Below are 5920 nucleotides of genomic sequence, written 5' to 3' on the forward strand. Positions count from 1 at the left end.
CGCCTCCTTTTATTTTTTAAATATGTAATTATTGACCTAGCTTCCTGTTTGAAAAACTACGTTTTGTGAAATACTGATGATCAAATGTTTTTCCACCCTTTAAACAAAAAGAGCCTGGTCATCAGTAATTAGCTGTTGGTGTTACACTTTTAATAAGAAGCCGTAGGAGAATCACAGATGGCTAATTGAATTCTAAACTGACCTGTCAAAATAAAGTCTTCATTGTGGTTGTGCTCAATATGTATGACCACTGGGTGGCAGCATAGCATCAAACCCAAACAGAATCCTAGGACGAGGCCAAATAAACCCATAAAAGCAGATTAGTCACCCACTTTGACATATTTGTTTCTAATTAAGCTTCCCATATTTTTATTACACATACCCCAACTCTGACTTTTAGGTCTAGACTCTTAAATCCATCCTCATTCTGTGGCCTGTAACTCTGTTTGTCCCCTGCTTTTCTCTGTTTGTTGTTGTCGTCAGCATGTCTCTGTTTGCTGCTTCTAATTTTGATATTTATATAAGTATGTATGTATATGTATAAATGTACATGCTTTTTACAGCACCGAAAGCTGTGTAAATGGGATTTATAGAAATACATTCTACTTGCTCACGTTTACTTTCTAATTTCGTAAACCGTAACTTGATATTTTTAACTAGTTGGGGTTAAGTTGGTGGCCATAAAGCTAATTGGAAAAGGAAAAAAACTTAGTTATTTAACGATTTGTAATGAAACAGGTTTTTGTGTTATGTTATTTGACCTTTACTTCATGTCCCTCCCTGTCTCTTATAGCATTCTGCTTGTCATAACAGGGCAGTATTACAAAACTTCACAGGACAGTTATTTTAAAAAAATTAAAAGGTTAAATATTGTACAAACTGTTGCACTAGAATAAAGGCAAACAGCAAAGTTAAAGCAGGAACAGAAAGCACCCAGTCGAGTAGAAACCCAAATGTAAAAGGATTATTTCTGCACGCTGCCTTTTGACAAGTAAAAACAGGAGCCACTAAATGAATTTAAGGTCAGTCTCAAATCCATCTAGTAGTTGTGCGTGTGTAAAAAGCATTTAATCAAAAAGCTGGCTCCTGTCTGAAGTCAAATGATGGGATTAGTGACAAAGGCCGACAGATAACATACAGCAGGGCGAGGATCAGGTGCTTGTGGTGAGTCATTCAGATACATCAGCCCCTGCGAGTTAGGTAACAGCGAGCCTCTCGCAAGTGGATTAATAGTTTACTGAGCTACGAACATTGCCCCAAAAGAAACACGCAGCCAGAAGTTAGGTTTCATGCCTCTGACATGCGCTCCATTTTTGGACTTGTGTACTTAAACCTAACTGACCCTGAATTAGATACGACGTTCGATAAAGCCTCTGTTACCAAGCCTGTGGATCATTTCTTTACTTTAGCTGATTATTATGGCTGTGTCTCTCAGCCTATATTACATCTGTCCTTTTATTCCAAAGAGTTATGTGCTGACTGTGGACTCCAGCTTACCAGTTTCCCTTACATGTGGGAGAGCTGCCTGCTCGGACAAGACATATCAAGTGTAAGTTTCAGGGAATTAGTTCCACAGATCCAACTTAGAAGGGAATGCCACAGATGAGCACAGAGACGTACAGTGTACTGTATATCATGTTATACCACATTTGTCCTTCTATTTTGGGTGCGCTAGATTGGGTCAGCTCAGCCCCATCTGTTAAGAGACACTTTAACACAATCACAAACTGACTATTTAGCAAGAGCACAAAGTATTTATTTAACAGCTGTATTATCTTTTAATGTGGAAATTTAATGAATGATTAAATACATTTTAAGAGAAAGGTTTAAATCCAAAAAGCACAAACAATAAATATTGTCTCTGCGGTATAAATGTAGCTGCTTAAATACTGTATGTCAGCACCAGAAGCTTTTACTCTACTGGACAAAGTAAATATTAAAGTCCTCTGGCAGCACAGAGCAGCTGAACACAGAGGAGGCAGAAGGGAGCACCAATTGCTCTAAAATCTCTGTTTCTGGTGCTGATATGGGAAAAACTAGAATGAGAGGAAGAAAAGGATGGTGTAAGAGCCTGGAGTGTGTGTTTCGCTGCCAGAATACCCACCTGTTCAGACAGGCGTTTAAAGTTTAATGCACTACAGTCTTTCGCTTTAGCTTTTTGTTGTTGTTATTGTTTTTATCCCTTTTTTTCAATTTCTCTTTTATCTTTGACACACAGGTGAATGAAGAAATCCAGAATAATGCATGTAGATAATAACAGCTCTACCGTGCTGTAAAGATTTTCGATATAATCGTGAAATCATTCAACTAAGGTTGAGAAATCGAAAGCTTGTGAAAAATTAATAGAGTATTTAACTCAATTTTAATTTAATTTACCACCCTGATACTTCCACCTCAGAAATAACGAATAGAACAATTAATAAAAGAAGTCCAAAAACCTGAATGGGTTTGAAGGAGAGAGGAGAGAAGAGGTGAGTGGAGAAGAGCTTTTACGGGTTTTACAGTCGTGCGGCACAATGAGGCTTGAAGACGGGGTACAGATGGGTGAGGCTCAGAGGTAAGCAGGGTTAAACACGCTAACAAGATTGTCTGCGAAGTCATCCCAAAGCTCTGAACACACAAATCTCACCAAGCAGATGTGACGCATAGCTGATAAATCTGGACGTGCTGTGATTGAGTGCTGAAATCATTTCAAACTTTAAGAGCTCTGAGACAGTTTGCTGCTTCGCGTGAATGCTGGCTGTCCTGTATTTATAAATGAAATGATAGATGGGGAAAGTTCCTGAGGGGAAAACTGCAAATTAGTTGATTAATGGGCATCAGCACACAATAGAGAATTGCATTATTGGTCTCAGCTGAGATGAGCACTGACAAGAGAGATGAATGTAGTAACTAAAGAGGCCTCGAAGCTTAATGACAAAGCTAAAAAAACAAAAATAAAAATCTGTTGGCAAAATTTGCCTTAAAAAGTATAACCAGTATATGTTTGTCTAAGAACCACTGATTATTGTGTACTAATTTAGGATTTGGTAAATGCCTTTTACACTTTACAAGAAGGTCTCTCTGTTTGTTGTCAGGGTGACCAAGAAAAGAGCTAAAACACACCATGAGAAAGAGCAAGCCAGGATACAAAAAAGGGATTTACTGTATCACCAGCACTTGTTAACAGCTGTATCAGTTGGTCTCAGTTCAGAGGGATTCCGACAGCTGGTGTGTGTGTGTATGTGTGTGTTTGTCGGGAGGAACTGGGTGTGGAGTCTTGACCAAGGGCATAGGACAGAAAGAGGGGAGCGTGGTATAGTGGCTGGAAAATTCCCCAGACTCTTTCTGCCTGTAAAACAAAAGTGAAGAGTTTATTTTGAAGAGATAACAACCACCGTCCCTTTAATTTCATTTACCTTATTTTGCTGTCCTTACTGATTGTTTATTAGATTTCAAGCACAAAGGCTTCTTTTAAATCTGTGTGGCAGCACAACAAAGAACCATATTCTCCGCACCGATAACCCCGTAAAGGCTGGGTTCTTTCACTTGTCATATTTCTAATAAATAAATATAAACATAATATTACTTTACCGGGCTGTTTCTTGCTTTATTTTGTGTGATGTGTGAAACACAATTGTGTTGTTATTATGTTGGTTTCACAGAAATAGTTTTAAAAAAAGAATTATAAAAGAAGGCAAAAACATATTCAGCCAACATCTCCAAAAGCTGATCCACACAAGCAGACAATTTAGAATCTGCAGGACTTGTTTACACTCTGTTACCTCAGGGCATAAAAAGGAACAGAAAAACAAATGCATTGTCTATACCAGTCTTTATCTTTGTTTTATTTTTTACTTTTTGAAATTATATTTGAAAAGAAAAGGTGGCAATCGATTAGAAAGCAGGGGTCATCGTCATTAGAGCGTACTGACAGTCTAAAAAAACAGATGCAACCTAGATTTGGGGTTGTAAACAGTGTTTTATAATGACTACAACACAGACGACGGGACTGACAAAATAAACAGACGGCATGGGAGGAGAGGGAGGGGTGTAGCGAAAGTATGCTCAACTACTCAGCAACAGCCACTCAAGTCGTGACGTGTTCACGGTGCTTCCTGCAGCGCTTTAACCCGGGTCCTAGAGACAGTATTTGAGCTTTCTATTCGCTACTTGGCGCTGTTGCTATGGGGCTGTGCATGTTGAGGCGTGCACGTTGCACCGTGCATGGAAAACAGTTTGCGTGTGCTGACTGAGAGTCTAAGGTTGGGGCAGAAAGTGTCAGGAGCAGGTTAAAGAAACCGCATCGAGAGCATAAACATGATGAAACCATATTTTATTCCGCCACTTTTTATTGTATTTTTTTTATTGTTGTTGTTATTGTTGTTTACCTTCTTTAATGTCGAAGATCCAACATTGTGACTACCGCAGGATGGTGAAGCATGGCTCCCCGTGCGTCTGAGGCGATGACCTCGTTGAACTTTACCCCACAACAAATATTTATGCAGGTGGTTTATTATCTGTATTTTAGTCTGTGGGAGTTTAACTAGACTTTTATAAATTATGTAAACAACTTTCATGTGTTATTAATATCTAAAAAATATGTTATATAGGTCCAGGTAGAGGTGAAACGCTACGATATTCATATTATTACGTTTACAGTATAGTGTAAGAGGCTGTTTACATGTGAAGAGTGACACCCCAGGAACTTATGTTGTTCTGTAAGTGCAAGTTACACAAATATGTCAACAAGCACCCGATGTTTTACTATATATCTGCGACAAATATATTTTGTGTGTGTGTATATATATCTATATAGATCTATATAGATCTATATAGATATATAGATAGAGAGAGGGAGAGAGAGAGAGATGTTTTTGTTATATATGTATATATAAGTAATATACCTACAAAACCAGAATTTCTTTTAGCAAAGAACTGATAAATTTCATCATTGCCAGATTAAAACAGGGGAGCATTAGTCTGCAGCTGGATCACACCCAGCTCCGCGGGCTCGCGCCACAGACGCTCCACCGGCCGGGCGTGTGTTTTCATATCTCGCGCGGAGCAGCAGCAGCAGCAGCAGAGCGCGCGGTATGAAATGGCTGAGAATACGAGCAAGAGTGCAAGTGTGTGCTATGCTGCAAATATTACCTGACAAACACCTAACACATGGCCTCCAAAAAACGCGTTATTTCCACGTTAGTCTGGGTGGGGGGCGGGGGCAGGTGGGTTTTTGTCCCCCTCGGACATGCCACGGGGGTAAAAAAAAAACAAACAAAAAAAACCAAACCAAAACAAGGCAGGTGTGCGGCGATTGCCGGTGCCACGGACAAACTTTAGACAAACGCATGGAATCAAAAGTCAAGTAAACGCACGCGGATGGCAACACAATAAATGAACACGTCACGGGAGCAAGTAAGCGCTAAATGGATTGGATAGAAAACAGATTTTTTTTAAATTCACGATAAAACAATTAGTAGAGGGGGGGAAATCGATTCAGCTTTTGTGTTCCGGAAACAAACAATTCTTCGACATTAGATCCATGCATATATGTATATTTTTAGATTTTTGTTAGAGCCAACACTGTTTAATAAAACATGTTCTGATTCTGCTGGTGTTATCCCCAGCTAGAAATTGGTTGCCAAGCATTGCATCATTCCTTTCATGTGACTCCCATACGCCCCAAATTCGTCCTGGCCGTCTTATGACTGCATCACAATTGCTGCTCGCACAAACTATACACGCTAGTGTGAACAACCAGCTAACCCGCAGATTTCCCCGCCCTGGGCTGTTTTCGGGTCACTCTATTGGATGTCACCAAGGGAAAGATGTTAACTCTGCTCTTCTTATTGGTCTACGGGAACGTCAGGTTTCGTCGCTCTGGTTCGGTTGCGCCGAAATTACCTTCCCATGCATAGTTCGGTTGGCGTCTCCCACA

This window comes from Pelmatolapia mariae, linkage group LG5 (genome assembly GCF_036321145.2).
Source record: "Pelmatolapia mariae isolate MD_Pm_ZW linkage group LG5, Pm_UMD_F_2, whole genome shotgun sequence".
In the NCBI taxonomy this organism is placed as follows: domain Eukaryota; kingdom Metazoa; phylum Chordata; class Actinopteri; order Cichliformes; family Cichlidae; genus Pelmatolapia; species Pelmatolapia mariae.